The following is a 10269-nucleotide window of genomic DNA, read 5'->3' on the forward strand; positions in this document are numbered from 1 at the left end:
GGGTAGGGAACGATGGGAAAGAGAACTGGGGAGATCCTTAAGCCGTATGGAATGGGACAGCATATAGGGCCCGACACTCCGCATATCACACTGGGTTTACGGAAACATTTACAAAAGTGTCCACATACTGGTATTGCACGCCTCAAAGGTTACATGAGATGAATCGCAACATTGACGCCACCTGCTGGCGAGCAAGCGGGCAATTGGGCACCCTCACTCATGTTTTATAGGAATGCCCGATGCTATCCCCTTACTGGAAAGAGGTCTTAGACTTGATTGACTCCAACTTTGAGATTGAATTGCCCCGCTTTCCAGCATATGTCCTGTTGGGCTTACCCAACGGACTGATGTATCCTCTGAAGTCTCGTAGGGGGAGGCAAATTGCGATAGCACTGGGTTCTGCTGTACAAAATATACTCATTCATTTGTGCACTACCACACTCCCCTCCACCACAGGGTGGTTGCATAGACTATGGCATGTCCTGGGAATGGAAAAATTGTCGCTCATGGTGGCGGGGGAGGTGGAGCAATTTAATGAACTATGGCAACCGTTTCACTCATTGCTTGTAGGGGAATTTACAGAGCTTACATGCCCCAGATATCTCCGCCTGTTGAGGTTGACTACATTAGCAGACTCGGATGGCCAGCGAGCCTAGACGAGCGGGCACTGGGGAGGGAGGAGCGGTTTTTGGGGGGAGGGCGGGTGTTGTTCTGAGGCACTGGACGGGGCTGGAGGGAGGGGGCATGGTTGGGTTCGGGGAGGAGGGGGAGTTGGGGGGGTTTGTTCACTTTGGAGCGCCTTGTGGTAGCATACGCACCAGCCATTGCATCTGAATGTACACTACTCTTTACAGGACCCTAACGTGCTGGTGCGCTATTATACGATTGTATCGGACGCTTTGCTCCTTTGTGTCGACTGTTTGTTTTTCTTTTCCTTTTGTAAATGCTCAATAAAAAGCTTTAAACCTAAACTTTACCTTAGCATACGTGTTTTCTTTACTGCTTTTGAGGCTGGTGGGTGGGGGTTTAACAGTAACTTTGTTTTGGTGAAACTTAAGTGGCATCTTGATTCAAGTTGTGTAATTAATTGCCCAAATGTTTTCAAAACTAAGTGCCTCTCACCGAGTAAGTGGTGAATTCAATAGTCCTAGGACAGTACTAGCGTCAGTCTCTCGTCTCTCCTAATACTCCATTATACTTCCTCCCCCCAAGCACTTATCTTACCTGTAATTTGTGTTTGGAAATAGGGCTAGGCACAGGGCTGGCTGAACGGCAAATGGCGATTAAGGTTGGCAATCCTGGGCGGATGAAATGTCATCATTGCGTTGGTACTAGTGGTGTTACACAGTGGCAGTTGCAGCATCTGAAAAAAAAAGAAAATAAAAACCTTGTTTGTCCTTACCGTAGCATTAGAACGGTACGATAGAGAATATAGCAGGTGACAGTACACTCGAACAGTGCCACAATGTAACCTAACAAATGGTAAAGTATTGAAAGTATAACTAGTACTTGCGTTGAATTTCTTTGACATTGGCTACTACTACAAGAAACAGTACTGAAGGTGAAGGACACAGCAGCGTAATAATTTGCCACTTCTAGGAGGAGGATGTTCTTGAGATGACCTATCAAGTTGATGGCACACATGAAAATCTGCTTTCATTTGCCAATAGTGACTGAGTGTGAAGCTGAGTAAGAATAGAATATATCCTCGGATTCCTTAACCAGCCTGTTGCTATGACCTTATCCTCCCCAGCAAGTTTTTGGAATTATTGCTGTCATTTAGTCACACATCAATCAAAACCACACAGCCCGGGGGAAGAGGGTTAGGGTTTTGAAAATGGATGGGAATGGGGGATTTTGGGAAAGTTTTTTTGAGAGAAGAAAAAAAAGCACAGCATGGAAAAACAATAATTGAAGATAAAGAAATCTTTGGGTACAAAGCTAACCATAAATCTTTTAAGTGACATAAAGGAAGTGCATGCACTACTGCATGCATGGTTACTGAAAAGTAAGTAAGTAGTACTTTCGACAACCGTGAATGACAGAATGCGACAGTACAGGGCTGCAGCGTTTTCACTTGCCTATCTCTGCACTCAGAGAAACACTTCTTACGTTGAAATAGGCTTAACAAATAGCCGAAGTAAAACCTAAAGAATGCCTGTAGGGATCAATTTAGAAGCAGAGAGAGATCCAAGAAATGCAGAGTCGCACTCATAGAAGTTCACAGCAATAACATAGCAAAGATAATTAGAAAATAACAGATACTGTATCTGTATGTTGTTGTAGTTGTCCTGTTGAATTTGGTAAGTTGCACGCATCAAACCATTCCTCTTATTAGCGGGACTCCTCCATTCCAGCTGACGCTCCGTCCATCAATGTTGGTGACCAGAAGACACCCTGTCCACTGCCTGCCTGGCGGATGCTGAATTGCGGCTCGCTAATGTGAAGCATGACTTCATCCTTTTTTTCCCATTGCACAGACTGAAACCGGCCTGTAATTATTGATGGAAAAACAGGAAGTGATATTAGAACACCACTGACAAATAAATATAAGGTATTTACACTGTGTAGTGCAAAAAGTCACACTTTGAGTTTCCTAATAGACAGTACAATATTTTTGAAAGTGCGTACTCTGTCTGACTCTCCTTTTGAAGGATAAATAAGTATTAATTTAGCGGATCTTTCCCCTCAAGCTAGGTGTACTGTAAACTGTGTTTTAAAACAAAATTAGTCCTTCCCAGCAGTGCTTCCACCCAGACCCTTACTAAAGGCAGTCGCAAAAATGTAGAAGACCCCCAATCAGATCTCCAAAAACGAGGCCTAGTAGAAAACTGGTGACAAAACGTACTTTGAAAGTAAAAGTAGGCCCAAATCCCCCCTTACCCACCGTGGATTGTATTCAAACCATTTGCAAGCAAGCAAAAGTATCCATACCCAGCATCGCTCCAAGACTCTCAAACCCCCCCACAAACAACCCCCCGCCCAAACACATGCAATACAAATACTGCTAACCCTAACAAGCCCTAAGTTAAGAATAGTGGCAAACGCTTTCTTTAACTATGCCAAATCCCCCCTTTCCCATCATGGATTTTCTTCAAATCACTTGCAACCAAAATTACACATTCCCACGAGTGCTCTAAGACCCCATAACTCAGTTGCAAAAATCTAGAACACCTCGAAACACATGCAATCTGCTGCTAGGGCTAACCCTAACGAACCCTAAGCTACAAAAAGTACCAAAAGGCTTTTCCGCATGAATTTTGTCCAAACCATTTTTATCCGGTATTAGACCTTCCCAGCAATGCCCCAAGACCCGCCAACCCACCCGCAAAAAAGCACAACACCCCCAAACAGCCAAAAAGGAAAATCTCATACTTACAATATTTTTTGGCCTTCTGTCCAAACGCGCTGTGCAGCTAGGTCATAACTCCCGTTTTCCATCATGTATTTCCTGAAAAGCAAATGCAATCAAAATTAGACTGTGCCAACAGTGCTCCCAGACCCCAAAACCCACCCACAAACACCCGGAACCCCCCCAAAGAGCACCTCAAAGACAAGCAAGTCAGCAAAAACGCCCAAAAAATTTCGCCTCCGATTTGGTCCAAACCACTTTCATCCGGTATTAGAGCTTCCCAGCAATGGCCCCAGAGCTGTCAACCCAGGCGAAAACAAGTAGAAGACCCCCAAACAGCCAAAAAGCAAAAGTACAAAAATGGGGACTTAGTTGTTTTCATGGCATTTTCCAAAATCACTCTGCGCGCGCTCTGCAGCTAGGCCCTAACTCCCCTCTGCCACCATGGATTTGCTTCAAACCTCTTGCAATCAAAAGTATCCATACCCAGCAGTGCTCCCAGACCCCAAACCCCACCCACAAACACCCGGAAGCCCCCCAAACAGGCCCCCGAAAATGCTACATTGAGCGAAATGTCAGAAATAGCAAAAAAATTGTCCTCATGGATTTTGTCCAAACCACTTCTATCCGGTATTAGATCTTCCCAGCAATGCCCCAAGACCCGCCAACCCACCCGCAAAAAAGCACAACACCCCCAAACAGCCAAAAAGGAAAATCTCATACTTACAATATTTTTCGGCCTTCTGTCCAAACGCGCTGTGCAGCTAGGTCATAACTCCCGTTTTCCACCATTTATTTCCTGAAAAGCAAATGCAATCAAAATTAGACTGTGCCAGCAGTGCTCCCAGACCCCAAAACCCACCCACAAACACCCGGAACCCCCCCAAAGAGCACCTCAAAGACAAGCAAGTCAGCAAAAGCGCAAAAAAAAATTCGCCTCGATTTGGTCCAAACCACTTTCATCCGGTATTAGACCTTCCCAGCAATGCCCCAAGACCCGCCAACTCACCCGCAAAGAAGTAGAACACCCCCACAAGTGCAGAGTCTTTCTTCATTGGGCGTAATCCAGCCCTCTGCTTTGAGGGAAATAGGAGTCTGGAGGAGGAGGATAGAGGAGCATGTTCTTGTGAACTTGTGAACCTGAGGAATGCAGACTGCGGCACCTTCAAATCAATAAGCAAATAAGTGAAGACAGTTCTGCTGATGGGCTTGTTTTTGTGATTAGGTGATTAAAGTTTTTAATTATATCAACTGTGCAAAACAAAGAAAGACAGACACACAGGAATAAAAGTGAATAAGGACGAAAAAGAAAGTTATTGATTCATTGGCTCATTTTCAGGGCTCGGTGTCAGGGAATAAGAGTTCGTCCTCATACTCTGCGAATTCAGGCAGGAGTAGGTCAGTGTCACCTAACAGAGAAGAAATTCCCTCATCTTTTTGCTGTCCTCCTCGTCTTCTTCCGGCGTGCATTCTCGTACTTTGTAATCTGGTGGTATGAGGTGCTGATTCATCTTGATCATTGTTAACCTCTCCACATTTTTGGGTGAGAGGCGGTTCCGTTTGCAAGTTACAATGCCACCAGCAGCACTGAAAATACGTTCAGAAGACACGCTTGCGAGTGGGCAAGACAAGTAGTTTATAGCCAGGTTGGACATCTGTGCCCACAATTCTTTTTTCCCATGCCAATACGCCAATGGGTCAGCATTAACATAGACATCGGTTGAGTCATTCAGATAGTCCTGCACCATGGACTGAAGGTTCTCCACGGTTCCTCCACTTTGCTTACTTTTTGCTGGGACCTTTTGAGAACCAAGCCCAAGCTGATTTAGCCAATCCTCTTCTTCACCCAATGTTACTGTTGTGCCTGGTGCAGACGATCCGGTTGCCGCTGTCTTTAACGGTTGAGAGGTCACTTCTGCCACAGCCACAGGTGCAGAAGTGAATTCTTTTGACTGGGGATGGCCTGCTGATGCTGATGTACTGCCTTTTCCTTCAATTTTCTGCCGTTCTCTTTCAAACCTCATGGCTGACAAGGCTAGCCAACGTTTGTACTTTGTAACATCTTCATCACCAAAAGGAAAGAATGCTCTGCCTGCCAGCGCCTTTTTGTAGCGTGGATCCGGAATAGTAGCAGAAATTTAATGCTTTTCTGAGTGGATCATTTCAAGACGTTCATCGCCAAGTAGGCGCTCTAATAATTTCTCCGCCAAAACAAAAGCTTCTTGCTTTTCTTCATCTTTTTGAAACAATGAAGACACCGCCTTCAGTTGGTGCTCCAGCATGCGCAACAATGGGATAGCTTTTCCCAAATTACAGTCCTCCCTGCTGACTGCACGCGTGAAGACCTCAAAAGGACGAAGCATGTCTGTCAGGCTTTTAACTAGCTTCCATTGCGCCGCATCTAGCCTCAGGTCCATCTGAGCTGTACCCAGTGTTAAGAAATACTGATCGAGTACCGTAAACTGCTCATACAGACGCTCATGCATGTAGAAGGTTGAGTTCCAACGTGTTGGCACCTCCTGGATGAGTGCTTTCACTGGTATTCGACGTTCATGTAGCAGGCCCCTCAGATGCTTCCGGGCCTTAAAAGAATGGCTGAAATAGTTGCACATTCTTTGGCAGGTGGCCACTAACTCGCACACTGGACTGACTTCACTCAAGAATTTTTTAACAACCAGGTTTATACAGTCCGCCAAACACGGCACTCTGAAATAGTTACCCAAATCCATGGCCTTAAGTACATTGGCGCCATTATCCGTGGAAACATAACCAATCTTGCGTTTTTTTGGGGCAGCCAGTGAAAGACCTTTGTGTTAAACTCATTCAAAATGTTTTCTGCTTTATGACGTTTCTCCAAGCCAAACATGGCTAGTGTTGCATGTTTCCGAGCAGCTTTAAAACTTGGTCCGGGTCAACACCTCCGTTTAGCTTTGCCTTAACCCCAGAAAAAGAGACCCAGTGTGCAGTGATGCACATGTAATCATGGCCTGCGCCACTGGTCCACATGTCTGTTGTCAGATGTATAGTGTGAACAGCACTCTTGTGCAAAGCTGCCCCAATCACCTCCAGCACATCTTCATGTAGTGCTGGAACCGCAACTCTGGCAAAATAGAACCGGCTAGGAACCTTCCATTTAGGGCAGAGCGCTGCCACTAATTCTAGAAAACCAACCCCTTCTACAAAAGAAAAAGGGAGAAGGTCCAAGCTAGCATTTTAGCCAGCTTAGTGTTATACAGACGCATCAGTGGGTGGTTGCGTTCATATGGCGCTTCTCAAAACAACATGGTTCTAATGTTTGCCTGGACCATTTTACGGGATGATGATGATGACTTCTTTGACCCAATTACGCTCGCTGATGAACTTTTTTGCTTTGGTGTCTCACTCTCTCCCACACTCTTAGTGTGGCTCACAGGGGGTGTGCTGACAGGGGTACTGGGTGTAAGTGAAGTGTTTGACGCTTCTTCCTCCTCGTCATCATCAGATGAATCATCAACATTTTCTTGACTTGCAATTCGGGCTTCCTTGATCTCCTTTAGGTGCGCAAACCATTGGACAGCGTGCTGTCTCTTAAGATGACCTCTCTGGCCTCCTGTCCCATAGTTGGTACCAAGCTTACCACGACTAACTACAAGCTTACAAATGCTACAAATGGCTAGGTTTTCCTTTTTTGGGCAAACACTAAAGAAGTCCCAAACTGCGGACTTGAAATGTCTGTGGGGGCCGGAGGAGGTGATACTGGTGGTGGTCATGCTGCTAATGCCAGATGAAGTGGAGGATGTGTATTGCCGAACTTTACTACGTTGTGCACTTTCACCACCACTAATTGAGGTCGAGGTGGATGGAGGTCCCTTCTGGCGAGGAAGAAATATGGAAGCGGTAGGTGTGGTGTACTAGTTAACTCCAATGATGGTGTTCCCATTGCCTCCTCGTCAACAACATCACGCTCAGCAGCTTTTCGGGATAGGGTAAAAATGTCTGTTTGCTGCATGCCCGCTGGGGCATCAGTGACGTCTATGATGACTGCGTCGTCGTCGTCATGAGAGTCTTCATCAGCAGGCATATACGCCACTTCTTGTTGAGTGGCATCACCACACTCCATAAGTACGAGAGTTTCGGGGACCTTCCTTTTACGCTTAGCTACCTTTGTCAGATCATGGTGTGCCTCACTCTCAGACGGCTGTGGTGGTTCCCAATTTAGATCCATATCATCAGAAGGAGGTGGGCTTGAAGAAGATGTAGACACCACCCTTGATCTTTTCCTTGTTAGGGATGTGGAAGACAATGAATGATCATCAGGAGGAGTGGCACTGGCTTCCTCAAATGATACCTCGGCTTGATTGTCGATTTCCTGATGTGCCCCTTCTTCGAGAGGAACAACTATTGTGGCCACTTGTGCCCCTCCATGCACCTCTGCTTGCGCATCTCCTTGCGCTGCCTCTCCTTCCACATGTACTTGGGCTTGTACTTGCACATGTGGTTGTTGTTGCGGCTGTGGTTGTTCAACACTCGTCAGATGAGTTACAACAACCTGTGTTGATTGAGGGACATTGCTACTACTTTCTTGCGATGAGCCAACATCACTGGTCGATGGTGATTGAACAACTAGACTAAGTGCCTCTGCAGCACTCAAGGGCTTGGACTTAAGTTGGCGTGGTGGTGGTGGCACTGAGCCCAATGGATCGGGGTGCTGCTCCCAGCTTGGTCCCCAGCAGATCCCGCTGCTGCTGCAGGTGTATTTTTTTTTTATTCCCAAAAAATGTGGCGGGCGGCACACCAGTCTCCTTGGTAACTTGCTTCTTCTGCTCCTTACTGGCAACTTTCTTGCTAGAGGAGCTACGGGGAACTTTTTTTGGGGCCATCTTCTTCAGAGGTCAGAACAGCAGGCCGCAGTTGCACAAGTTGCAGAGTTGTCTGTGGCCAGACGTGACGTCGCGTGACGTTATGCTGCACACACACACCGCTGCAGGACTTCTTCCTGGCACTGGTGGTTCTCTTGAGTCTTGTGCACCTAAAAGCAATGGAAGACAGAGGAACATCAGTTCAGTTATAAACCCCAAAAAGTCAAAAAACACATAAAAATCACCACAATCCCATGCCATCCATGCCCTCCATGATGTTTAAATTCAAGACACCCCACAGAAAGACTAGGCCCATGCACCACTCACTAGCCCTGGGCAAAAGGCGCCAACAACAGCCCAAAAATCGAAAAACACACAAAAATCACCACAATCCCATGCCATCCATGCCCTCAATGATGTTTAAATTCAAGAGACCCCACAAAAAGACTAGGCCCATGCACCACTCACTATCCCTGGGCAAAAGGCCCCAACAACAGCCCAAAAATCGAAAAACACCCAATAATCACCACAATCCCATGCCATCCATGCCCTCAATCATGTTCAAATTCAAGACACCCCACATAAAGACTAGGCCCATGCACCACTCACTAGCCCTGGGCAAAAGGCCCCAACAACAGCCCACAAATCGAAAAACACAAAAATCACCACAATCCCATGCCATCCATGCCCTCAATCATGTTCAAATTCAAGACACCCCACAGAAAGACTAGGCCCATGCACCCCTGAGTACCCCTGGGCATAACGGATAAAAGCATGGCAGACTGGGTGCAGGCCTATGGCACAACAAAGCACACTGCCTGGATTCAAAATGGCCCCTAGACCCCCACCACATGGACAGGCCCGGCCTGCACCAGTCCTGAAAATGGCCCCCACCCACATGGACAGGCCCATGAACATCCCAAAAAATCGAAAAACACACAAAAATCAGCACAATCCCATGCCATCCATGCCCTCCATGATGTTTAAATTCAAGACACCCCACAGAAAGACTAGGCCCATGCACCACTCACTACCCCTGGGCATAATGGATGAAAGCTAGGCAAAATTGGTGCAGGCCTGAGAACACTGCCTGCCTTCAAAATGGCCCCTTGCCTCCCAGCACATGGCCAGGGCCTGCCTGTACCAGCACTCAAAATGGCCCCCACCCACATGGCCAGTCCCCATGGACACCCCAAGAAAATCGAAAAACACAGAAAAATCAGCACAATCCCATGCCATCCATGCCCTCTATGATGTTTAAATTCAAGACACCCCACAGAAAGACTAGGCCCATGCACCACTCACTAGCCCTGGGCAAAAGGCCCCAACAGCAGCCCAAAAATCGAAAAACACACAAAAATCACCACAATCCCATGCCATCCATGCCCTCAATCATGTTCAAATTCAAGACACCCCACAGAAAGACTAGGCCCATGCACCCCTGAGTACCCCTGGGCATAATGGATGAAAGCATGGCAGACTGGGTGCAGGCCTATGGCACAACAAAGCACACTGCCTGGCTTCAAAATGGCCTCTAGACCCACACCCACATGGACAGGCCCATGAACACCCCAAAAAATTGAAAAAACACACAAAAATCACCACAATCCCATGCCATCCATGCCCTCCGTGATGTTTAAATTCAAGACACCCCACAGAAAGACTAGGCCCATGCACCACTCACTAGCCCTGGGCAAAAGGCCCCAACAACAGCCCAAAAATCGAAAAACACACAAAAATCAGCACAATCCCATGCCATCCATGCCCTCAATCATGTTCAAATTCAAGACACCCCACAGAAAGACTAGGCCCATGCACCCCTGAGTACCCCTGGGCATAACGGATAAAAGCATGGCAGACTGGGTGCAAGCCTATGGCACAACAAAGCACACTGCCTGGCTTCAAAATGGCCCCTAGACCCCCACCACATGGACAGGCCTGGCCTGCACCAGTCCTGAAAATGCCCCCCCCCCCACATGGACAGGCCCATGAACATCCCAAAAAATCGAAAAAACACACAAAAATCAGCACAATCCCATGCCATCCATGCCCTCCATGATGTTTAAATTCAAGACACCC

This window comes from Lissotriton vulgaris, chromosome 2_1 (genome assembly GCF_964263255.1).
Source record: "Lissotriton vulgaris chromosome 2_1, aLisVul1.2, whole genome shotgun sequence".
In the NCBI taxonomy this organism is placed as follows: Eukaryota; Metazoa; Chordata; class Amphibia; order Caudata; family Salamandridae; genus Lissotriton; species Lissotriton vulgaris.